This window comes from Balaenoptera ricei, chromosome 1 (genome assembly GCF_028023285.1).
Source record: "Balaenoptera ricei isolate mBalRic1 chromosome 1, mBalRic1.hap2, whole genome shotgun sequence".
Classification (NCBI taxonomy): Eukaryota; Metazoa; Chordata; class Mammalia; order Artiodactyla; family Balaenopteridae; genus Balaenoptera; species Balaenoptera ricei.
In genome coordinates, this window is record NC_082639.1 from 54007961 (window position 1) to 54035485 (window position 27525).

Here is a 27525-nt window from a genome sequence, read left to right on the forward strand (position 1 = left end):
TCAAAGCCCTTATAATATTGTCATTCGTAATCAGCTCACTATGAAAACAGGTCTTCCAGAGGGCACCAAAATCATTTGAACTTGCAATCTGTAATAGATTTGAATATTCAGATAAGGTCAGCGGTCAGAGCAGAGGAGACAGTTTTGGTCAATAAACAGGTTTAGTGAGACAAAATCTTTTTGTCTACATGGGAATAGCTTGGAGAAATTGGTTCTCAAGGGGAAATCAAAAGATTAAATTCAGCTGTGTTGCCAATTTATTTGCAGGCCTAACAAGTGTGTGATGGAAATCTTTGGAGGGGGGAGGTGCCCGCCCCATGAGAAGCCCCTGTTGACAGCGCCAGAGGGGGCTTGCAGGCAGCTGTCCTGACCGCAGCTGAGACTGAGCTTGATAGAGGCCTACTGGGTGGGGAGAGAGAAAAGGCATCCCAGGACCAGGCCGAAGCTATCCTGGATTAAGCCAGCCCACAGGAGGGCAAAATATCTGGGTGGCCTTGTTTTACATTGTTCCAACCCCTGCATCCTCTCCCTGACCCTTAAAATTGCTCTCTCTGAATTGTGTTTTCGCATGAAGCCTTGGCCAACAAGCCATTAACAACTTCTCTCTGTGAAGACCCACAGGAGAAATTTCTCAGTACTAGGAAGACTTGGTTTCTCCTGAGTGCCTGGTTTACCTTAAGGATTCTATGAATCATATAATTCTATGTTTCTTACACTGTATTTTAGGGGTCTTCTAGTTTGCTTCAGGAGCTGCTATGAGGTTGGGAGTGAGAGGAAAGGAAGGAGAGGGAATGGGCTCTGAGGCCTGGATTCCAGCTTCTACCCAGAGAAGCTCTGCACTTATCTGTTTTCTGCATTTGTGATTTTATTTGAAGAAGGGACTTAGTAGCCAACATAAAGGTTTGGAAACCACTGACCTCTTGCTAATGCTTCTTGTGGCACTTGGAATGAATTCTAACCCAGAGCCTGAGGGATCTGCACTTGCCCATCTCTTTGCCTCATCATGTATAGTCACTAGTTCAGCTTTATCTACACTGATCTTCTTTCAGTCCCTGAAGTAACCCAAGGCCTTTCCAACTTCATGGCTGCTAATTGGAATCCTCCTTTCTCAACCCTTTGCCTGACTCTCTTCACTATGGAATCAGTTGGGTTTATGTTCAGCTACATAAAATAGTGAAACTCAAAGAACAGTGGGTTAGATAAGAAATATATCTCTCTTACGTAGAAGACAGGGATAGGGAGTCTAGGGTTCATCTCCAGAGTGTCATCTAGATTCCCGTGTTTCTTCTCTGCCATCCTCAGTACATGCCTTTCATCTTCAAGACCACGTCATGGTCCAAAATGGCCACCGGAGCTTCAGCCATCATAGACCATTAGTAGGAGGAAGTGGGGGACCACAAAAGGATGCTTCTCCCAGCTAAGGCACTGTCTTGAAGCCATTTCCAGAAGCCCACCTGGAATTTCAATTTACATTTTGTTGGCCAGAACTTAGTCATATGATCATCTTCAGCTTCAAGGGAGGCTGGAAAATGTAATGTTTTATTGGGGCAGCAATATGCCTAGCTAAAGATTGAAGTTCTATTATTAAGAAAGAATAGAAACCAGGGGGCAACTCAGGGAGAACTCAGGTTAAATTTCACTTTCCCCAATCTAAAGTTTGATCTTCCCTAATACTTGCTCTCTTAGAACACTATTGTTCCTTTATAAAGTTTTCATAATTTATAACTATATATCTAACTGTTCAAATTTGTCTATGTAACTGGATGGCAAGATCTCAAAGGGGAAAATTTGAGTCTCTTTTTATCCTATACTCTATAATCAATGTCCAACAAAATGCCTTTCATCTAATATGTGAAATAAATACTTATCATATAAAAGAATGAATGAATGAATGATATTTCCCTGATTGTATTGGTTGCTAGAAAGTTCAGAGCCAAATTTGTGGTTTAACTTCAATAAATAGAGGGCATTTAGGGCACTAAGTTCACTCTAGGATCTCATTTTTTACCCCTAATTTCGCTTTACTTTAATTTCCTAACTTCTTTAGTAAATTTGCTTACATTGTACAGATATTTTAGAGGCTTATCTTAATCCATTTGGAAATTAAGGGCAGGGCATAGCTAAATGAACACAGTAAAGGACAGATAAAATTTAAGTGTTCAACAGGACTGCTGTAAACAAAAGTTTTAAGTGTGGAAAAAAATCCAACAACAATAAAGATAATAGACATCTCTTTCAGCATATTGTTTGATGGTCCCAGTTCTGGGATGCATTAATGTTAGTAAAGAATAATTAACCATAAAACAGGATGTTGTTTGAAAGTCACTGCTAAGCAGCCGGAGTTCGGTTAAGATCACACTTAGGAAGCTAAGGATGATTAACCTTTGCCTAGGTTATAAAATGGCCCATTTGAGAACTGTTGCCACTGGATATATTACCTGGATATCAATTGGATTACTGAGTGAGAGGTTTTACATGATGTTTAGTATGATGATATATCTCTGGTTACAAACTGTTTATGACAAGTGGGAAAGCCAATAAAAGATAAATGAAGATTTAAATAGATTTTTCTTCTTTACATGAGTGAGGTTAATTTATGCATATATAACTCAATACCTGTATATTTAAAAGAGATGCTAGTTTATTATTTGTTAATGAATGAAGAGAGACGGCTGTTGAATATGTAAGTAAAATTGTAATGCTGACATTGGAGCTCCTGTTTAAAGGGGATTTTCAGTTCACTGAGATTTTTCATTGGAATTTTTATTTGGTGCAAACTTTGCCAACTGAACCTTAGTTTAATTTGGCAATGTTACAGATCAAGAGAGAAGTCACTCTCATGAACTTTCAATAAATTAAATTGCAAATACACTGTGTTTCCTTAGAATTACAACTTTTCTTTGATTTGTCATCAAGTGCACATCCTGGGGCAATCATTTTTCTTTAGATTTTTTTTTCGTACTTAAAAGTAAGCTGGGGCTTCCCTGGTGGCGCAGTGGTTGAGAATCTGCCTGCTAATGCAGGGGACACGGGTTCGAGCCCTGGTCTGGGAAGATCCCACATGCCACGGAGCGGCTGGGCCCGTGAGCCACAACTACTGAGCCTGCGCGTCTGGAGCCTGTGCCCCGCAACGGGAGGGGCCGCGATAGTGAAAGGCCCGCGCACCGCGATGAAGAGCGGTCCCCGCACCGCGATGAAGAGTGGCCCCCACTTGCCGCAACTAGAGAAAGCCCTCGCACGAACCGAAGACCCAGCACAGCCAAAAATAAATAAATAAATAAAAATAAAAGTAGCTATAAAAAAAAAAAAAAGACTCAATGCAGCCAAAAATAAAAAAAAAAAAAAAAAAGTAAGCTGTACTTACTGTCTTTAAATTATTTTGCTGATATAGGCCTAAAAGTCTTTGTGGACAGGGACTTCATCTCTTAAGCTTCTTTTGCATTTTCCCTAGTGTTTAGCACATGTTAGGTACGTGGTAGGGGCCTGATAAATTCTTAGAGTTTAAATGACTCCCTTCCTTCCTTCCTTCCTCCTTCTCCTCCTCCCTCTTTCCCACCCTTCCTCCCTCTCTGCCTTCCTTCAACAAGCATTAATTGAGTAGCTACTACATTCTGGGCTCCTTGCAGAGAATTAAGATACAAAGATGAGTGAGACGTGGGTGTCCTGGCTTAGGTTAAATAAGGGTTGAGGCATTGATATGTCATGATACAGATGATCTAAACTGAAGCTTTCTCCACCCAGTATGTGTATCATGGCATCACCTTGTGAAGATAAAATAAGGGAGTCAATGAGAAGACACTTTGCTAACATGGATGCTACAGAGGTAGCTGGGTAAAGCAATATAGGGAAAATGGTCTGTAAACTATAATATGCTGAGCAAATATATCATTATCATAAATTATGTACATGTCAATCTCCACCACCACCAAATTATGAGCAAGGACTTTTATTCCTTTCTGTATCTTCAGCACATTATAAGCATACATAATAAGCACTCAATAAATGTGTGTTTGAGTAAAATATTGAAGCTTTATTTTTTAGTATTATAATCATCACCAGTACTACTTAACTTGAATCTTGTTGTTTTGTCTTGTTAGGATACTGATATAAGACATCCCGAATTATCCTCCACTTGTGAGGGCTCTGACTACCCTGGGGTGCCCAGTGGAGCCACCTGTACGGGTTGAACCTGAGCTCCTTTGCCCTTCACTTGAACCCTAGGTCAGAGGTAGAGAAAAGAAGCTACAATAAAACACAACAGGGCTTCCCTGGTGGCGCAGTGGTTGAGAGTCTGCCTGCCAATGCAGGGGATACGGGTTCGAGCCCTGGTCTGGGAAGATCCCACATGCCGCAGGGCAGCTAGGCCCATGAGCCACAATTACTGAGCCTGCGCGTCTGGAGCCTGTGCTCCGCAACAGGAGAGGCCGTGATAGTGAGAGGCCCGCGCATCGCGATGAAGAGTAGCCCCCACTTGCCGCAACTGGAGAAAGCCCCTGCACAGAAACGAAGACCCAGCACAGACATAAATAAATAAATAAATAAAAGTAAAAAATAAAAAAATAAAAAAAGACATCAAAATTGATGAATTTAAAAAAAAAAAAAAAAAAAAAAAAAAAAAAAAAAAAAAAACACAACAAAGCCAAGCAGACAAACACAACTGCAATAAAAGCCACTAGTGGTTGAGTAGATTTGGTCAGCGCCAACAAAGACTATTAGCCCACATGATTCCATGATTCCACCTTATTCAAATTTCTGAGTTAGAATTTTCCATATAATGTCAAGCTCAGTTGTATTTATGTGGAAAATGGAGCTATAGAAGGAAAAACTTCCTTTGTTTTGAATTCCTCAAAGGCCCACAGCTCTTCATGAGGCTCCTATTTGTGTCACTCGTAGATTATTTTTTACTCATATGAACTGTGGACAGGCACAGTAGTAAATGCTTTACACACGTAATCTTTTACTCCTGTGCAAAAACCTGTAAGGTTGGTATTATCATCATCATTTTACAGATGAAGAAACTGAAGCTTAGAAAGGCTTGCCCAGGGTTATAATGCACTTAAGCCATTTAACTGCTATTGAAATTTCTGGCTTTAAAACCTGGATGCTTTCATTATTATTTTAATACATGCTTTTTCAATTTTGTTTTCTTGTTTTATTATTTCAAAAAGATTTTTTAAAAGTCCATCCCAACTTTTTTTAATAAATTTATTTATTTATTTATTTATTTTTGGCTGTGTTGGGCCTTCATTTCTGTGCGAGGGCTTTCTCTAGTTGCGGCGAGCGGGGGCCACTCTTTATCGCGGTGCGCGGGCCTCCCACTATCGCGGCCTCTCTTGTTGCAGAGCACAGGCTCCAGACGCGCAGGCTCAGTAATTGTGGCTCACGGGCCCAGTTGCTCTGCGGCGTGTGGGATCTTCCCAGACCAGGGCTCGAACCCGTGTCCCCTGCATTGGCAGGCAGATTCTCAACCACTGTGCCACCAGGGAAGCCCCATCCCAACTTTTATTTTGAAAATTACCAAACATACAAAAAGATTTCAAGGTGTAGTATAGTGAACATCCATCTCTCCTCCAAGTAGATGAAGCATTTGTTAATATTTTGCCAATTTGCTCTCTTTCTCTTTACACACACACACACACACACACTTACTATTTTTTTTTCCTGAACCATTTGAATATAAGTTGTGGAGATAATGATGACACTTCCTCCCTGAATATTTCAGCATGCATCTCCCAAGAGGAAGGACATTCTTTCATGTAACTCACAATAACAATAACATCATCCTAGCTAAAAAAAAATTTTTAAGTGATAGTATTTCCAAAATATCATCTAATAGTCAGTCTGTATTAAAATCTTTCCAATTGACCCTAAAATGTCTTTTAGGGCTGTAAGACATGTGTTTGTAACTATTACACTGTGTTCTCCCTTAGATTTGAGCCTCTGGGGGCTTCTGAGGAAACAAGGTCAAAGCCACACCATGGCCAGTTGGAGTGATTACAGATTCCTATCATCTCTGGTTTCACGACTCTTAGTCCAAAGGCTTTCTCTTTTCCTTTCTCGTTTTTTTTCTCCTCCTCCTCCTCCCTCTTCATTTCTTTTTGGCTTCATTGTACTTAATTTTTGATAGCATCTAAAATATCAAGTAATAATTATTCATGAAATACCACTTGAGAAACTTTTTATACCTGCATTTAAAAAATATTATTTTCATTATAAAAGTCATACATTCTAATTGAAGAGAATTTAGAAAACTTGTAAAGTAAAAAGAACTATTTTAAAAATCTATTATATTCTCTACATCCATATCTAATCACTCATGCATTTCTTTTCAGAGTTTTTTCTATGCACAGAATGCTTTAAAAACAATTATTAAAATGCACATACAATTTTGCACTCTCCTTTTTTCCCCACAAAAATTTTGTAGCAAACATATTTATACCATAGTGGTTAAGAATGTGGGTTTGAGTCAGACTGTAGGGATCCAAATCCTGATTCTGCCACCTACTAGCTGTGTGACCCTGGGTAACTCATCACCCAAATGGTAACACATTTGGGAGTGAGGGGGAAACTGTTCATAATTAATCCAAGACATCAGGCACAAAGTGAGACTGTCCCAGAATGTATGGTCACCCCACGGCAAGTTGCCCCACACTTAAAGGCTCAGTTTCCTCACCTAACAAAAGATTATTGTGACACCCAACCTAGTAGTAGGGCAGGAATAAAAATGCAGATGTTAAGAATGGACTTTAGGACCCGAGGGTGGAGAAGGGGAGGCTGGGAGGTAGTGAGAGAGTAGCATTGACGTATATACACTACCAACTCTAAAATAGATAGCTAGTGGGAAGCAGCTGCATAGCACAGGGAGATCAGCTTGGTGCTTTGTGTCCACCTAGAGGGGTGGGATAGGGAAGGTGGGAGGGAGGCGCAAGAGGGAGGAGATATGGGGATATATGTATACGTATAGCTGATTCACTTTGTTCTACAGCAGAAACTAACACAACACTGTAAAGCAATAATATTCCAATAAAGATGTATTAAAAAAAAAGATTATTGTGACACCCAAATGAAAGAATGGAAAAAGCACACATAGCTTAGTGGGTATGCAATAAATGTTGGCTTTTATTATGGTCTCTATAAGCATCATTTTTATGGTGGCATGGTATTCCACTAGAACACACATCATAGTTCAGGTAACATTTCGGGGCATCCTTTCGCAGTGTTCTGGTCCTTCTCCCTCTACTCCTCTTTCCGTTTCCACACCGTGCCCTAACTGATAGATTGAGCCATGGACCTTGCTCCCCAGTGGTCCTCACTGAGGCTCTTGTGATGTCCCTACTCATCATAGGGATGGCCTTGGCTTAGCCCCATTTCACAGAGTACAAATCCTGAGGCTTTGAAGCCATACGTTTAGAAAATAATGGCATGGACAGACAAGTCTGCTCTCTTTACCCCTATGCTTATAAAAGTTTCTACCTATTCTGAGTCTTGTAATAATGACAGTTGCCACAAAGAAAACCCCACAGCAAAGAGGATCAACATGAATAACTCCTTTCAGAGAGAACCACAGAATGACTACTCTGTACAAAGTCATCATAAGTAAAGCAAAAGCAAAATAGGGTAAGAGACAGATTGGTCTTCGGGGTAACCCAGTAATCTACTCCTTCCCCTAAATAAATCAATTCTAGAACTCCAGAGAATGGAATCTACGTTCACCACCCAGATCTCTGAGATTAACCTTTTATATTCCTCACCAACCACCCAGAAACTCCCACAAAAGTGGGGCTCATCATCTGCTGCTGGGTCCCTCCCCACTGTGGGATTGTCAGTAAGACTCCTCTCCCTTTGGTTAAGGATGTGTTGTTTGAGTACTACACACACACACACACACACACACACACACACACACAATATCTATAGACACACAGTGTTTTTAAAAAAATCTTTCCACAAAATATAAGAACCTAGAGGGCAGAGACTGCATCAGAATCATCCTTTTATCTCCATTGCAGGAGACAAGCCACGACAGTGAATATCCTCAATAAATATCTGTCAAATAATGAACGCGTTGGTGAAGAAAGGAAGGAAAGGAGGTCTGCCTGAGGATGGACAACTTTACTAGGATCTTTTAGCTGGTTATGATCATGTTGATGATGACCATGATGCTTTTAATCAGAGAATATTGTTTTGAAAACAAAACAGGATTCAGTGTCCTCTCTTCCCATTGGGATAAACTATGTTCTACAATTGCCGTTCCAAACACAAGACATGATGCATAACCAATACTAACACATGCCATTTGAAGCTTTAACAAGACAGTCCTCCTTCAGATTTATAACAGTCTATGTTTAAAAACCTGACAAAACCAAAATGTGTTCTCCATAAATTATAGTGGCACCGTTCCTGCTGCCGAAGTGAAGGTTGTGTCAGCATTTCCATTATCCTGTGGATCGCTGTGTTTCAGGGTTTTAGTTCTTGGCTATAAAAAATGCACCTTGGGTTTAAAAATGGCAAGGAAAACCTCAGCCTTGGAACAAATTTGCTTCACCAAATTTTGAGAGCAAAACCTATTTGTTTATTTCCCCCTTTGTCAATGACTTTAGTGAGGAGAAAACATCTATGAATTTCATTTCCAATTTCATCCTTTAAAAAAAAAGCTGAATAGTTTCAGATCTTTACTGAACAGTGGTAAAGTCTTGCTTTGGAGTTAGGGGAAGAAAAATGTTTGTAAGCCTTATTTTTATATATATATAAATTTATTTATTTATTAATTTATTTTTGGCTGTGTTGGGCCTTCATTGCTGTGTGCGGGCTTTCTCTAGTTGTGGCGAGCCAGGGCTGCTCTTCGTTGCGGTGCACGGGCTTCTCATTGCGGTGGCTTCTCTTGTTGCGCAGCATGGGCTCTAGGCGTGTGGGCTTCAGTAGTTGTAGCACGCAGGCTCAGTAGTTGTGGCTCATGGGCTCTAGAGCACAGGCTCAGTGGTTGTGGTGCACGGGCCTAATTGCTCCGCGGCATGTGGGATCTTCCCAGACCAGGGCTCGAACCCATGTTCCCTGCATTGGCAGGCAGATTCTCAACCACTGCGCCACCAGGGAAGCCCCTGTAAGCCTTCTTTGTAAAGAAAGATATTGTTCTGAAATGAGCTGCCTGCCTTCCTTCTCCCCATTCCGATTTCATTAAGAAGGGTTAACAGTGGTTTTACTTTGACATGGGCAAATCAGATGGCTACGGTTGGTGGTGAAATCTGATTATCTGATTAGGTTAATAACTTCTCAACAACAGACCTTATTCTGTAGCTATTTGTTAGGTATAATTTCCCACTGGCTTCCTGGAGAAATCATTTAGTATAACTGTTCATACACTTAATTAAATTTCTTTAGTTTTATTTAAGCATGTATTTATTTGTGGTCTCTTGGGCAAGTACCATTTTTCAATACGGTTCTTGATAGTGTTATCAGAATGCCGATTTTTAGAAAGGGAGCTGCAACTATTAGTACAACGAAACATTTAAATGGCTTTAAGGTTCTGTTGCACACCCATATGAACTACAGCTTTCCCTAACATCAGAAGTTACTTATCTCAAGTTTTATTGATTCTTCTTGAATTTTATACATGGATGCATATATATACTTCCACCTTAATTATATTGCTTGGCTTTTCTCAATAAGCCCCTGTGCTTACTGAGGGCAGGGCAGGAAGGGACGTAACTCATCCCAAGCAGTCAGGGAGGGCTTCCCAGTGGAGGCAGTACCTGAGCAGAGCACCAATGCAAGGGTAGGCATTAGCTAGGCTTGGAAGAGAAAAATGCATTTTAAGTGAATAAGACAGGAGATACTCTTAAATAAAAGGTCAAAAAATGTCGCAAAGTAATTTATTTTCTAGGCTTAAGCAACATACAGTTTTGGGGTGGGAAGGGATATGCAAATTAATGGTTTATTACAGAACCACAAGAATGAATACATTTTTTTAAAAAAAATCAGGACTCCTGTGCTGTGAGATCATTACAGAAGCAACAGTAGCAGGTGGCCTGGCCATGCAGGGGCTCTTCACTCTCAGCAGAGAATGTTGCTGCCACTCAAAGTCACCAGGGGCTGGAAGAGGTCCCGCTGAGACCCACAGCATCTAACAACACACATGCTCAGAACAGGGAAATGTGCATTTTTAGGAGAGGGAGAGACAAACCTTTTGTTTAGCTAATTGGCATGACAGAGTGCGGGATACACGGGCTCCTGGAAGAAAGGTGTCAGGTGTCTGGGGCTCAAAATCCTCAGTACAGGTGATCAGAGGAAGGTCTCAGAAGCAGCTATTTTTATTGAGAGTCTTAATGTTATTTTTTGCATTGAAAAAAATAATGGAAATTGTGCTAACTTGGAAGAAGGTTGCTAGAAGGTTTAAAAGGAACTACGTATATAATATATATAACAATAATTATTATTAAAGGCAAGGTCTCAAGGTGATTAAGCTGTTCAGATCAGGTTAACTATAATGTTCTCAGCACCACCTTCCAAAGTATAACTGGGGAATGATTTCTCATGCCAAGATCTGCAGGACTGAATAATAAGGAATAGCGGGTAATCACCACCTGGGGAGAGAGTGGGAACTGAGGCAACAGATGTAAAAAGTTTAGCAGGTGCCCTGCAGAGGGGAGGAGAGTCAGTGGGTCAACGTTCTATCTGCACGGGGCCGGGTAAGGGCTGAGGGCCCCAGGCTGTCTCTGCCATGCCCCCGTCCGCCCCCTGCCAGGAGAGGTGAGAAGGCCTGAGAACGGAAGACAGCTGCCTTCACTTGCTACCAGGCCTCACTGTCCCAGAGTGGCCAAGCCCACCCTTGAAATAATCAGCTGCCAGGGCCCCAGCGGCAGCAGGAGAGAGGCCTCCTGGCCCCATCTGTGAAAAGCCGTGCCACGACCTGACCACTAGGAGGCAGAATCACATTATCGAACCTACTCGCCGTCTCTCCCAGGCGTCTGAGCAACCTTAAAAAAGAATCTGCTGTGTCCAGGAGTAACCCACCACCCTGGTTCATCAGGATAAAGAAAAAAGAGTTTGTTTCTGAATTCTGGCTCTGCCACTTACCATCTGTGGGACCCTGGGGAAGTCACAAACCTCTGCGAGCCTCGGTTACCTCATCTGTAAAATGGGGGCAGCGATATCTGCCCCTCAGGGTTGTTGTGAGGGTTCGAGATGATGCCTGGCACATAATAGGTCCTTGGTAAATAACAGCTATTGTGATGTGTGAAATGGCCGCCCTTCAATGTCCTTAAAAGTCCCTAGATCTCCCCCGTGCACACACCGGTTGGGCAGATAAAATCCAGTTCGGGCAGCTCAAGGGTAACAGAGTTAGAGACTTGAACCCTTGTTAGAAGCCCCCAGCTGCTCCCTTTGGAACACACTGAAAGAGACGGAGGGAAGGGGCAGAGGGCTCCACGTGCCAGCCATCCTGGCAGGACCCCGCCTGAAGAGTAACAACCCCCGCTTTGGAAACCAGAAGAGTATGTCCTTAATCCTCTTGCTGGGAGAAGCACGAGCATTGTGTCCAGAGGAGAATTCGACAGACCTGGATTCTCCAGAGTCTGTGAATAATCGAGGGTCCCTCAGGAGTGGGGGAGCAGGGTGGGGAGAAGGTCGATGAGAAAGGGTAGGTGTGGCTGGGCATTTGGCTGCTTCTCCCCCTGAGGGCAGCCCCTGAGGGTGTCCACCCTGGCAGCTGCTACGCGGCCGTCTCGCAAGTGTTAGAGCCAAGGTGCCCACAGATGACTTCCATCTGACCTGTGTTTCCAGACTTCCTTACTGCTAGGGCTCCAGAAGGGGACTCGGAAGACAGCCTCTGCCTCACTTTGCCTTTCACAACTGCGACTCAATCTTATTGACACAACCTAATCCACATCCCAAACCCCAACCGTAAAGAAGTGGGAAATGTAGTGTTTCACATTCTGGTGTCTGAAGGACAGGAGGCCTTCCAGAAGGAGAGTGGGGTGGAAATCGAGTGAGCCCACCTGCCCTATCCACCACAGGGGCCAACATTTATGAGATCCAGAGATTTCACAGAAAAATCCAGATTTTCAGCTTTTCTTGAAAACTTAGAGGACCTGATAGCCATGGGCCCTCACACTTGCCTTCCCAGCCTGCTGACACTGTTTGGCTGTGCCTTTAGGCAGGCATTATTCTCCTGTTTCCCACCAGCCCTACCTGCTTGGCCCCTGAAGGCAGTGGAGTTTGTAACCCCCCCTTAGAGACCGGACCCCCGCTCTGGAGATTGCTTGGTTTGACCTCTCACCTTACAGATGAAGAAAGTGAGGCCCAGGTGAAGGTATTTGCTCTGGGTCCCGTGGCTCATAGGCGGCAGAGGAGACCCCGGAGCTTACCCCTCCCACCCCCGAATCCCTGGTGCCCTCCTGTTTTCACCACGCCGTTTTGCCTTGACGAGATGTTGCATAGACCCTGGCTTGTGTAGGGAGGCTGAGAGCAGCATCTAAGGGAATCTACTTTCCCTGTCGAGCTTGGCAGGACTAACATGTGGGATGGCCACACCATATCCAATGGGTGGTCCTGAGTTTTCAAACAACAGTTACATTATGTTCTTCATTTTCTGTTTTAGAAGGCAGGAAAGAGTGTAACATATTCCCGACAAAACGATTAACATTTAATAAAAGTTTTAATGCCATCGGGAAAATTAGACTCACCAGAATGGCTCATTCCCTGAGGGTTGCAGATCTCCAAGGTTTGACTAAAATTGCTCATATCTGGAGAGCACCTTTAACTTATCCAAAGCATTCTCACGCGTACCAGTGCACCGTGATCTTGTTTTATTTTTTATTTTAGGGTTTAAGTCATGTAATTCTCCTTCACATGAAATCTTATTTGAAAACACAGTAAGTAAAAGAGATCAAAGCACAGTGTTCTGGGTGAAGCTGGGATGGGGGACTTTGGATCCTACCTGTGTACTCCCTCTCCTCCCGCCCACAAATACCCACCCCAGAGGCACTGCCACCCCGCCAGGCTAGGGCTTCTCAACAACTGCTCTCTCTCATCAGTCACAGAATCACCAGGGATGTTGGGTAAAATGCAGATTCCCCAGCCTCTTACTGACCAGCTAATTCAGAATCTCTGAGCTGAGGCCGGGGAATCTGCATTTTAACAAGCCCTACAAGGTGATTTTTTAATGCTCACTGAAGCTTGAGCTAGGTTCTAGGGAACACAGTTTGTAAACTCACTAATTCTCTTCATATTAGTTCCATGACAGGTCAGGCAGGAATTGTCCTGATTTTACAGTTAACACTAGACTTGCCCAAGTCTGCACCCGAGCCCCATGTTCTTCCATCATCAGCGCATCCTGTGTGTATGGACAGAGCTGGGGTAGACACCTATGGTCCACAGTCTACTGAAGGTGGTAACCCCTCATGATGCCACCAAGTTGTCTCCAGCCTTTCCCCTGTCCTTCTCAGGGAAAGGGTGGCGTGTCACACAATGGTTAGGGCATGTCAGTCAGACGGCCCTGGATTTGACTTCAGACCCTTCTGTGTACCAGTCATGAGCCTTGATTTTAAGGACTAGAGAGTATAGATGTAAATGGCCCTGCGGAGTGAGTAACACCGAGTGCTTAATAAAATGGGAGCTGTTATTATCATTATTCTTAAAGATGGCCTCCTGCAAAAAAGGGGCCCATTTAGGCCATCGCCCTCCTGCATCTCTCTGAGTCACAGCCTGGGTAAACAGGTTAGGTTGTCCTCAGTAACATAAAGTAACATAAAAAAAAAAAAACTCCGCAGGACACCCGGGGTCCCACGTGGCACCGCTAACCAGCACGTTCCGGGTCCGGAGCATAGATTTTTTAGGAGAAAGGGCCATCTCCGTGAACCAAAGGAGGATTAGTTCTCCTCCGTGGCTTGGACCTCCGCCCTCCCCCGGGAGACCTTTGTTTTGTAGATGGCTCGCAGCATCCCTCGAAGCATCTTTGCAGAGGAGTCTCTGCCGCCGTTGAAATGGATTCTCCGAGGGAAGGGGCTCTTGGGATTCCCGAGGCTTCTCCGGGGCCCCAGGCGGCAAAGTCAAAGGGGCCCAGGCTTCACGCCGCCTTTCTACTCCCCCTAATCCCCTCTGAGAAGGTGGCCTGGGAGAGCCCCTGCCCCGCCGTCCCTAACAGGATCATTACTGTGAAAGGTGCCGCCTTCTACCTGGGGGCAGCTGTCCAAGGGGGTTCGCCAGAGCCTCTTACAGCCGCATCCCTGCTCTCCCAGAACCGTGCAGAAACCTTTCTGGTGAATGCATGTCCCTGTTCGGGAGCCTTGCAAGGGAGTAAGTCTGCTTCCCACGAGGTAACCCAGAGGGCAGGTGTCTGCTTCCAAGAAGGCGTCTAAGATAGGGATGCTCAGAGAGTGGGCCACTCGCAGAGTTGAGAGAGATGACCCTGGGCCAGCGGGAACCTGGAAGAACAGCTACCTCCTGGGGAAGGAAGGCCATCTGGCCATGAGTCAGGGAGGACTTGACAGGAAGGAGGCGAAGAATAAAGGGGGACCCTGAGCACCCCCTTGTCCACTGGAGGGGAGTGGGGTCAGGGGCATCCCTTTAGTAGGAAGCTGACCAGGCACTTCCTCACTCCCTGTCTGGAGGAGTATCACCCATCACCTCTCCATCAACTCTCTGGTCCTCCACCCCACCTGTACCCTCATCAAATCTCCCATGCACCCCGTTCTCATAGCACAGGCTACCTTCCCTTTCCTTGAGAACTCAGCCCACCCACTCAGCTCAGCCTTTGGGCTCTGGGGTGACCCCACCCAGGGAGGTGAAGCCCTCTCTTCTCCCTGCTCCTAGCCTGGTATTCTTCCAAGTTATAGCCTGTTTACATTGTTTTGGAACTCTTTTTGTGTGTGTCTATTGATCACTCTAGACTGAACTTATAATTGCTTATTATTTTGTTATTCCCAGTGTCTACCACAGAGCCTGGCACACAGTAGGAGCTTAATAAATATTTGATGTATTGATTGAATTAATGGATAGAAACAAGCATCTCAGTAAATACTTACTGAGCATCCCTAAGCCTGTGCCGAGTGCAGGGGGTGTATTCAGAAGTGAATAGAACTTACATGTCCCTGCTGCCATGAACACCCCCAAGCACAGACAGCACAGAAATAAAAGCATAGATGTGAACCGGGGCAGGTGCTATGAAGGGAAGCAAAGGGAGGTTATGAGAGTCAAGAACAGGGGGTTTAGGAAGACCATCAGGAGGACCTGAAGGACCAGGTGTGGGAGGTGGGAAAAGATGCAGAGGGAAGGGCATGTGAGGGGGCCTGAGAAGGCAAGAGCTGGCCTCCTGGAGGAGCTAAAAGTGGACAGAGGTAGCATGAGCAAGAGAAAGAGGGGCATGGAAGGGCCAAAAAGGCCAGAAAGAGCCAGATCATCAGGGCCTTTTAAGAGGACTTTGCCCAGAACTGGTGTGGTTGACACCTGTTACCCTGGCATAGTTATTAATAGCACCCTCTTTAACCCTCAGAAGTTCCCAGTTTGAATGATAAACTGTAAGGTCACCCTACTCATAGGCCACATGAAGAGGTTTATATATATCCTGAGCTTCATGGAAAGTTAATGAAGAGTTTTAAGTGGGTAAATGACATAATATTCATCAAATAAATGAATGAATGAATGAGGACTGGAAAAACTTTCATAACGGAAAAAAAAAAACAAACAAACAAGCAAACAGAAGATGAGATAAAACAAAAATCTGAGAAGGAAGAGAGCAAGTTCAGAGCTGGGGGAGGCTAGACCTGAGGAAAGATCCTGGATGTCTTGGCTTGTTGGCTGGTGTATTGGGGGGATGTTGCCAGATGCTGTCTTGAAATAAAGAACTAAACAAATTCTAGAAAAGGCTAAAATAAGGCATTCTAAAACTGAACAGGAAGTGGGAACAATTGGGCCTCACTTTTTATTTGGCTTTGTGGGTCGAAGCTAGGCTTCAGATCAACCTAATTTCTGGAAATCTGCTCTGGGCTAGGTGCCGTGGGAAAGAGAAGCAAATACAAACCTAAGACCTGATGAAATAAGTATGTAAGTGAAAATAATGTGTATAAACTATTATACAGATTATTATGTAATATAACATTACATATTATCATTTTGTAAAGGTATATATTATTACATATTATGTCCATAATAGTTGTATGTAACATTATACATGTTATATAAATGGAAATAATTATATCAGTGTGTGAGAAAATGAAATAGAAATAAGAGGTCTAAAGGAGAGATGGGAAGGCCAGCCACCCTGATACCTGGGGTAGAGAGCATGTGTGTAGTAGGTTAGAGAGAGGGTGGAGAGGCAGGAGAGCTATCTGATGGGATAAAGGCTGATCTTGAAGGAAGGCTGGGTGGGGAGGAGGGTGGAAGGATTCCAGAGGAGACCTGTGGTGTGATTAAAAGCTCTCAGACTGCAAAGTACCATTTTTCCCATTTTACCGATGAGGAAACTTAGGCATTGGCGTTGCTGTGCCTGTTCAGCTTTCCTTTCCCTCTCCCCCACCTGCCCTCCACCCCTGAATAGGATCCTCCAAGGTCTTGAGGGCAAAAGGCAGTGTGGAATTTCAGAATTTTCAAGAAGTGCAAGAGTTTGTGGAGGAGTCCACATATATGGTCAGGGGACATTGATTTTTGCCATGTAAGTTTGTGTGAACATATTCCACTGTCCTTAAAACCAGCATCCTAACTTGGTGTTTACAAGTTACCCAACCCACATTTTTTTACAAGCCTGGCAACCAAACCTCAACCAGGTTAAGTGACTTACTAGTTAGTAGCAACCCCAGGATTTGAACTCAAATCAGTCTGACCCCAGAACCTAAACTAGTTTCTGCTTTTGTGCTGAACTCTGGTTAAAATGGTAATTTATTAGAGGTCCAACTATTCCCAGTTATTTAGAATGATTATCTTTTCTTATAAACAAACCAAGATGCTTTTTGTTGTTGGTGGTGGTGGTCACTCTGTATCATACTTGGAAAAGCCAATCTTGAAAACCTGTATCTGTGGAAACCCTTGGCTCTTTGAAATTAGACAGGCACGGATTCAAATCCTGACTCACTAGTTCTATGATGTCTGGTAAGCCACTCAACCCCTTTGCTCCTCAGTCTTTGCATCTATATAATGGGTACAGTAATACCCCTTGCTAGATTATAGGTAGGCTTTCAGATAATGAATGTAGCACACTTGGAATGTACCAGCATCCCCATAAATAGCAGCCATTGTTATTATCAGCAGGATCTAGATGGTTTTGGCAAAAAGTCACCCTGAATCCCTCCTCCCTTTTTGAAATGGCAAGTCGGCTCCATAGTCTGTTATTGTCACTCTTTGTGAGGCAGGCTGCAGAGGAGATGGCCGCCCACCCCCATCTCCTCTGTTATAGCATTCTCTCTCCTCTGGAACACAACCGGCCGCTTGAGCCAGAGGCGGGCAAGACCATCATCTTCCACATTTGTCATCAGACTTGATGGATAGTATTCCCAAGTTAATGCCACAAATGCTGTTTGGAAATTACAAGTCGATGCTGCTGGTGGTCCAGCCAAAAAAAGAATTAATTTATAATCATGAATATAAATTTCATAGATAGCATTATTGTCATTCAGGGTTTGAGTTATGGTACATATGGGGAGTGGCTTGTAGAACAGAAAACTATGTCGCTATAACTCAGTGTAATTCCAATGACAATAGTCATATCTATCACTTTGTTATAAATCAATCGATATCCTGTATTAAGTGAACAGGCCTCACCTCCCCAGCTGCACAGTGGGGAGTGGCAGGGAGGCCTCAGAGCTTTGTTTAAGGTATTGCCGGCCATGCTGACTCACGCTGACAGGAAGGCAGAAAAGAGATGCTTCCGAAATTCTTGCATGAACTCCAAATGCTTTGGTCCACTGGGCAACGTGACCAGATCTATAAGCATTTTAAAAAGTGAACAACATACCCAAGGGTTTAAAGATATGCCTTTTGCTTGCATTTTGTCTAAAAGGACTCCGTTTTCAGAACTAGGAATTATTTACTAATTGCGGACAGGATTCTGATTGAAACAGCATCAATCCCAGAAGAGTCAGTGTGCATTTGAAGGCCTCTGTAAATGCCATGAATCAGGCAGTATATCTTTCCTGTTAATCTATGTTGGTTCCCTCCCGAAGGCAATTGACCCTGGGGAAAGGTAAAACAGAGAGAATCTGAGTACCACTGAGCTAGCATATAACTGGCTTTGAAAGTGCACTGCTGGGGAGAAGAATGCCGAAATATCACAGGGAGCAGTAGCTTGAGGAGAAAAGAAGATGGTTTGAAGTCAGTGGAAAGTAATTTTGCCAAGTGCAGAGTTATCTAGTTAACCTATTGTTCAGCATAATGAAAAAGCAGGGCTATTCTGGAGTGTGTTACAGTGTGTAGTTTGTCAATTACCCAGTCAGGGGGCATTGTTCATTCAGCCAGGATTGAGGGCATTACCCATACTATTTTATTACTATCAAGCCTCAACTTGGCATATTTTTATATAGACTATAGGGTGTTTAATAGCCATGCAAAACTAGGACTTTCTTCATCCTTCTGGGCTTAAGTCCATTGTCACTGGGCTCCATTAGTTTTTGTCCCTGCAATTAGAGTGTTACAATATGCAGTACTTAGACTTATAAATTGATGGGAAGGTGGGGGTTGTAAGAATTGTGGTGGCCCCTCAGTTTAAAAAAAGGTCAGAACAGGTGAACAGGGTATAAGAAAAACAGCCTCGGAGGCTATGGTAGCTGCCTGACAAAAATGTAGAAGGCATCTTACAGTCTATGCAGAAAATCTGCATTTACAGTGTTCTGTATATACCTTAAAATCTCCTTCATCCCCAAGGCATCTCTGCATTTAATGAGAGTGGATTTGAAAAGCCTCTTAGGAAAAGCTGTGTTAAATCATGTTAGCACAAAAGCAACGTAAAATCATCCTTATTTTCAAACGTAATTTTAAAAATTTTATTTTTAATTTAGGAAGTTCTTATTAAGGTTGGTCAATCATCTCGTTTACAATATCACTCCAGAGCATACTTAATGTACAACTGTTGTTAATGACTGGGAGTCCTATGAACTGTTATCAATTTAGAAATGTATATATTCTGAATTCTTCTGTTTTGAAGAACGTAGTATAAATTTCCATAATAAAGCATTTCTCCCCTTGTGCCTGTGGTAGGCTGTTCAGTGGTGTCAAATATTTTTTGACTTTGATAAAAATGTACTGAGGGTCAAGATCACCTCTTAATAGTTCACACTTCTATTTAATAACCTGCTTCAGTGTCAAAAGACACCCCCATCCTATTGCAGTTCCAGGAAGAATTATGCAATGTCATCCCGTCTCGGGATGCTCATCAGCCACGTCCATGTTATTCCATATTCGGTCCATTCCAGAGAAAGGCTAAAGGAGACAGAGGGTACAGATCTTGTTAGGTGCAGCCTCTGACACTATCACTATCAATTGTCTTTTGCTGGGGCTGATCATCACCTCAATTATCTAGTGTCCAGCCTACCTGATAGGTTTTTGCAAACTATAACTCTTCTGTCGATGAGCGTGGAATAATGACAGCCAGGGGCAAATGGACAGAATACAAAAAAGATAAACCCAGAAGTAAAATACATAAGTCTATCTCTGCATATAGACATACAATATGCTTTTGGTACCAAGTGATTCAACATAATGTATAGCCAGTGGTTTCTTTGCAGGCTTGTTGAGATTATGCTAAAATGTTACGTAAATTAGATAGAGCTGTTGGCTTAAATAGTTTTCCTATTTTATCATTTCAATGGAAATATGCTAAATATTTAAAAATATTGCGATATGCCAAATGAACATACATATATAGAATTTTCCTCAAATCACTGCATTTGGAATTTACAGTAAAAACAATTTTAAAGTTAAATAGGGACCCTTTATTTAAGGGAAGATATATTTTTCTAAATGATTCCAATCGAAATTCAATTTCAGATTGAAATCATGAATCAAGGAGGAAAGTAAAATACACTGGTACAGTATGCCAAGGCATCATAGCAGTACATATTTTTAGCCGTACACAGCTCCACACAACATGAGAAAATAGGTTTTAGCACAATATTAATTGAAGTTTTGCCAGTGTGTTGTTCAGGAGGTTAATTTGAAAAGAATACATTAACAATATATTTATAACATTTAAATAAATTAAAATTACACTTCACACATCAATAACGCAGCTGTTAAATAATATTTTTATTCCATGTAAATCCCATCCATTCATCTCAGTTGTATAATAAATGACCATAATTACGGAGCTTCATTGGGAGGAAGGTCATTGGTAATCCTGTAATTCCTCATTGGTGTAAAGAGAGAAAACAGAACTGTTTGTGATGAATGTATTCAACCTTTAGCATACTTTGGTACTTCGGACCATGCATTAAAATGCTGTCAGAAATTAAGTTCTTCACTTCCACAGCATTTTTAATCTGCTGTGTAGATTTTTTTTTTTTTTTTTTTTTTTTTTTTGCTCTAAAGCCTTCTTGAAGTGCTTCTTTGACTGTTTCTTTTTCCTTTTGGCTGCAGGTGTGGTGTGTGTGTGTGTGTGTGTGTACACACATATATACCAAAGAACATGCCTACCAAATTCAGGCTGTCCTATGTCACATAAATCCAGTTCAGAAGTCTTTTCTGTAGAACTAATTTCCTTAATTTTCAATGCTTCGTTTTACTTCTAAAGGGAAGCATGGTCTTCGTGTTCACCTCAAACTGCAGCATTCTAACCATGAACTCAAATTCTCAACCCCATTTCTAGATGAGCTCTTATCTCCGCAGATCTCTATTTTCAGGTCACCAGGGAAGGCATTTGGTAAATTTTTTTTCCCTTGAAGAATCATTAGCTATAACTTGGATGATCTTTAGTTTTAACCTGGTTCTTATTCTCCTTTAATATAAGGATGAAACCTGTTTTTCCTGGAGGGACTAAAGATATGTAGAAGTGAATGTGAATGTTAAAAGCAATGGACCAGTGACAAATAAATTACAGAGAAGGTAACAAATTAAGACATTAACAAAGATAGCTATGGTTTAAATTATCTGTATCCCCTGCTTCCTTCTAACCCTAGAGACTGGGGCATTTTTCTGTCCTCTCCAGGAGCCGACAAGGCTTGGGTTTTGCATATGGAAATAAGAACAAATGACTGTTAATTCCTAATGAGAAAAATATCAAAGTGAGCAGGATTCCCTGTGTGTGCCATAAGGGCTTGTAATTGAAAGGTCTTCAGGAAAGAGGGTTTCAAGCAGAGGGAATTCCTTTTAATGAAGCTTGGATTTAGTCCCATTATTCTAATAAAGTGTAATCAATTGGTGCTGACAATCTGAAGGTCTAGTTCAACCTCTGATTAGATCTTGGTTGTTTTTAAGGTGATGGGCATGAGGAAAGGAAACATGAGTTAATAGGCTTTTGGGTCAGTGATCCACACTTCCTGAAGTGAGTTGGGAGTTTTGAAGGAGGGCAATTTGGAAGCTGTCTTAGCATAAATCTAAAGCAAGTCTCTGGCTGTCCAGAGGGAGCTGGGCCCTCAGCATCGCCCAAGACATGCTTCGAGCCGATTCTACTCTTAATCCAATTTACTCAGCCGAATAAGTCCCACTGCTTCAGCTTGCCAACAAATTAAAATCCAGCTTCATAAAAACACCTTGAATTTGGAAGGTATTGGCTGGCCCACTAGACTTGAAACTTCATTTATTCTGGCTAACTTCTCAATTATCTTCCCAGCAGTGGAGATGTGTAAAAGTGCAAAAATCAATAGGGTTCTATTCCCGTTCTATTGGAAAAGGAAAAATTAATGAGATAGGACACTCTCTTAATCAGAAATAAATGTTTTAATTCAGATAATGACATAGTTTTCCCTCGCTGAAGAATGACAAATGCTGGGCTGTGCCCCCAGCAGAAGCAGTTTCAATTTTATTGTAAATATAAAAGGTATTGATTGGTGAGATGTACAAACCCCATTGCTTACAAAAGCCATTCAGGGGGACTGGGAAAACTATTAAGCACTGGGTCAGAAATCAATAAACAACACTGAAATGTAGCAGAGGTCGCCCTAGGCTTTGTGGCATCTTTGAAAGCCGAGTGGCAGGAATAGTGACAGAAATGTCTCTTGTGGAGCAATGTTGGGGATGAAGAGGGTCAGATGTTTAATCTCTTCTGTGCTTTGACAGGTCCCAGGAACAGAACTAATGCAGTCTTTCATGGCTGTCTTTGATTTAAATACATGCTGATTCATCCCCTGGCTGACAAGTGTATTTATTGGCTTTGGGGGAGCCCACATGCATTGGCAGGGAAGAGATAGGGTGTATTTTGGAGTCAGAGCTGTTGTGTTTATGCAAATCAGCCACACCTCTCTCTCCTCAGGGAAAAAACAAACACGCACCAAAACTTCTTTTAAACACACTGATAGATGGGGATACAGTCTACGACACTGAACCTCATATTAGAGCAATTACAGGGCAGATGATAGAGCATGAAGTATTTTTTGTAACAGCTGACTAAATGTAATATTTCTCCTTTTGGGTTTTTAATCTTAATACTTGCTTTAAATTCAAATGTAGTTTAGGCTTCCTTTTCTGAAGTCCTTTATCATGGGTTAATATATTCAACAGTCTCCAGAACACCCTCCTTTCACACCCGTTATTTGGGGGCAAAGAGATTATAATTTATCATTATCTTCTTCCCAGCCCACGGCTCCCACACCCACCCCTAACACACAAGTAGTTTTAAAGCTAGAAGATTAACCCAGATTAGAGATCATCCTTCCGTTTTGAATGCAATTGGCTTGAATCTTTAAATAACATCAAGATAGTCATTGAACTAAAACACGCATTTTATTGCTGAAAATTCTAGCCAAGAAATACCCAGAGTGGAGAAAAATTATATAAGGGAAGAGATTCCACGCATGTAGGTGGAATCCAATTTTTCTAATAAGACATTGATTTGAAAGGTTTAAAGCTGAGTATTGAAACTTTTAACAACATCATTTCGGAAGCAGAGACAAAGCCTTCCCTCCCCCAGAATGCCCAAGCAGCGCCTTCTGTTACTGGAGACTCTGCTCCCCTCTTGACACGAGTATGATTATGAGATTGGTGAGGGTCAGGCTGCCCATCAGTAGGTGAAGTGTTCAGCTGCTGAGGATTTGAGTTTCATCTCACCTCAGATATTATGTCAGTTTCATGTCATTTTCATCTGCGAGAATGATTTGAGAGCGCTCCTTGTCCTGTGTTATTGCGGTCACTTGACCTCAGATGTAACTTCTGTCGAATACCATCATTTTAACAAAGTCGAGGAGTTGCACATTCCTAGCCAGAGCTGACCTTTCCAGCCTGCTGCTCCCCAATTGGTTCTGACGGCAGATTTTACTGCCCCTCCATTCCCAACAAATGAATGTTAAGGCCTCAATGAATTGGTTCACATTGAAAGTTATAGTTTTTCATTGCCATGAGCATTTTTAAAATTGGATACCCTCCTCCCCTCTTTGTATTTGGCCTGTGGTACTGGTATTTTTCTTTTTGCATTTGGATGCTCAAACATAGAAAACTACTTTCTGCTTAAAAACAATATTCTGCCCCCCTTCCCCACAATGGCAATTCTACATTTGTCACCTAAAACAGAGATGACACACCTTGAGTTCTTGTCTGGATGCAGATTCCCTATTCCCTCACTTCCTTGCCTTCCTGTGCCTTGTCTCATGTCCTTTTAGCATTTTTAAGTTATCCTTAAATGTATCTTCTAAATATTCTTCTAAAGGAATATCTTCTTCTTTACAAGAAGAAGGAAAAAAATTGGGTCATCATGATTTTTAAAAGCTCTCAAATTAGAACACATGCCCTCATTTCTGGGTCCCTGGGCCAGGCCTAATGAACTCACAGACTCACTGTAAAATGGAATTATTCCATAGGGTGTAGCCCTATTTGATAGAAGAAGTTGCTGGCCTGAGAGAGTTTAGGGAACTTATCCCAGTTTAAACAGCATGTATGAAAAACAGAAAGGGGACCAGAACCTTTGCCTTCCAAGTTACTTCCCCTTTGCTGACTGTTATGGCCACACCGACACCAGTGCCATCTGTGCCTGAAGCTGAAGGGCTTTCTCACTCTCACCACACTGGGTTAGCACATTAGGAGCACCTGGCCCGGTGCCTGGCATCTAGAACAGGGTCAGCAAACTTTGTCTGTGAAGGACCAGGTAGTAGATATTTTAGGCTTTGTGGACTACATATGTTCTCTGTCATGCATTATTCTCTGTGTGTGTGTGTGTGTGTGTGTGTGTACAACCCTTTAAATATGTTAAACCCATTCTTAGCTTCCAGGCTGTACAAAAACAGGCTGCAGATTGATTTGGCCCGTGGGCCATAGTTTTCTGACTGATTCCTGAACTAGAAGATGCCTAATATATGTTAGTTGATTCTAAGATGAATGTGGGAGGGTAACTGTCCACTTTAGAATCAAATAAGATGGTATCAGTGAAACTGCTTGACTATACCGTAAGTGCTTGATAAATGTTAACAGGTATTGCCTCCTGGGAGTTTAACCTAATTGTGGAGTGAAAGCATGGGCCAATGAACCACTGGTCCCATATTTGAAATATATACTACCTGGACAACCGTGTTGCCTAAATCATAATTTCTTGTTTTCTCAATGTGAACCACATGGAATTCTATTAGACAATTTTTGACATTCAGAAGTAGCAGATTCTATGTTTCAACCTAATATCATGGTCTTCCCAGCCCACCCAAACAGGTTTATATGTGAATCTCAGGTTAAGAATCTCTGCTTTGCATCAGGGAATATTATTGATAGTTTTCTCACCCTGAGAAGTGGCCTGAAGAAGCCAAGTACATTTCCCTACGTCATGGGGTTAGCTAATATTGGGACTGAGGGCCTTGTCACTTATTCACCTTCTGCATCACAGAGGTAGAGTTTGGTGGTGCCCCAGGGCCACTCCTGCATCCTCCCAGCCCCACCCCATGCTGACTTCCCAGCTCCAGCATCCATATCTTGTTGTTGGTATGTATCTACAGTGAACTTGGATGCTGAGCTATAGTGGCAGGAGCCTGGGAGTGGAAATGGAGTTGTTGATGTGTGGAAATTGGGGCAGAGTCTGAGCACAGGGTCTTTGCACATAGCAGCCCTATAGTCAGTTTAGTGATTTGACTTCCTGATCTCCATAACATGCAGGAGGCCTCAGGCTGGTCCTAACAGCTGATGGAGCCTGTTCTCACTCTCAGATTGTGCCAATGGGATAGGTGTCCCAATCTCTAAGGTTTAAAGTATCATTCCTCTAAGACTTTGGGAAGGTTTTCCAGAGTCTACCATTTGGGAGAACTCAAAAATTCTTTAAAGAGCTATCATTCAATTAATGTTTATTAGGCACCTACTAGGTGCCTAATCCATATTAGTGTTTCACCAGAGTTATAGATACAGAAAACAAGCAGGTGGTTACCAGGGGCGTGGGGGGAGGAGAAAAATAGGTGGGAGAGATTAATAGGTACAAACTTCCAGTTACAAAATAAATGAGTCATGGGCAAGAAATGTACAATGTGGGGAATATAGTCAATAACTATGTAATACCTTTGCATAGTGATGGATAGTAACTAGACTTATCGTGGCGATCATTTTGTGATGCATAAGAAATATGGAATCAGGGGACTTCTCTGGTGGTGCAGTGGATAAGACTCTGTGCTCCCAATGCAGGGGGCCTGGGTTCTATTGCTGGTCAGGGAACTAGATCCCACATGCATGCCACAACTAAGGAGCCTGCCTGCCACAACTAAGACATGCAGCAACCAAATAAAGAAAGAAAGAAAGAAATGTGGAATCACTCTGCTGTGCACCAGGAACTAACATAGTATTGTAGGTCAATTATACTTCAAACAAACAAACAAACTCATAGAAAAAGAGATTTGATTTGTGGTTACCAGAGGTGAGGGGTGTGAGGGAGCAGCACATAGGTGAAGTGGGCCTGCGCCTGGGTGTTTGGGGAGCAGCAAGGAGACTGGAGTGTCTGCAGCACAGTGAGTGAGGGGTTCCTTGGAGGGGTCTCAGAGGTCAGATCATGCAGAGTCTCACAGGTGATTTTCTCTGAAGGTGTTTCCTTTGATTACTGCTGGGTCGTCAGTTCCTAGCTGGGCTCTTTGGCACTTAGATTCTCAATAACTGTGTAAAGACAAAGCATGCTGGGGCCATTATAATGGCTGTGGAAAGGTGTGAATAACTTGGACTTGATAGTAGGAGGTGCTCCATGAGATAGCATTTATAATCTTTGTTTATGTTTCCTATCTTGATGAAAAATTGTAGCAATAGGATAAGTAGACCAGGGATTTTCCTTTCACAGTTTGCGTAGTGAATCCCGTTTTCTTCTGACAGCTGTTGCCCTTTTCATAATTAAACTGTTTCCTCTTTGGGTTTGAGGGCTTCTTCTTTTGCATCTAATGATCTGCTGTATTTTGGGTGGGCACCCTAACTGTTACACTTCTAGACCGGGTTCAGGGCCAGCCTCCTCTGTGATGTCTGACCTCACTCCTCCCCACCTCAGGTGAGTTTGCACTATAATCTGCACCACACAACCTGGCACTCAGTTGACAGCTTCCAGACCTTTCTCTGGTGGTTTCGTGGGTCTCGCTGTCCCCTCTCCTCAGTGAAGCTGTGAGCTCTCTGAGGGCAGGGGCAACGCCTTGGGCTTTTTCTTGCACATTCCAGGAACAAACTGATGTGGCTTTCTGTAAGTACTGCCCATTGATTTGATAAAGAGATTGAGAGAGTGTGTGTGTATGTATGAGAGAGTGTGTGTGTTGGGGAAGGACAGTTGAGAATAGTCCCCTCTGGAACCAATAAAATATTATAAACTGTTAAATTGCCTTCCACTTCCTCAGAAGTCGCTGTGTCCCAAGTGTCTGACCCACCTTGCTGTGCAGAGAGCCCTGCCTGAGATGGCGTTTGCTCCTTCGCAGAGGCAGTGTGGTGGGATAGAAAGTGCGCCGGCTTTGGATTCAGAAACTTGGGCTCGAATTCCAGCTCCCTAACCATCTAGTTGTTCTATCTTGAGCAAATTACTTAACTTCCCTGAGCCTCTGTTTCTTCATCTGTAAAATGGGCATGGTGCTCACCTCTAAGGGCCACTGCAAGAATGGAAGGACAATGTATATGTGTCAGTGCCTGGGATATTGTAGGTACTTAACAAATCATAGGATTGCTATCGGCACAATGAGAAACAGAAACCATACCATTGGATATTATTTTTGCTCCTTCACAATTTATCTTCCTGAGAAGATAACTTAGGAGTTAGTGTTAGCCATCTAGAAACTTCTTCAAGTAGATTTCTGGAAGCCAGTTGGGAAGGGTGGGATGAAGAATTTGAAGCAGAAGGATTGGTCTGGGTAAAGTGCAATTTAAGGAAATTCGGTAGATTCGGATTACTATTAACGTTTGATCAAGGTCAGGGGCAAGGCTGGAGGAGGGGGTGGTGACTGCATGCTGAAGGGCCTCTGGGTCCCTGCTAAG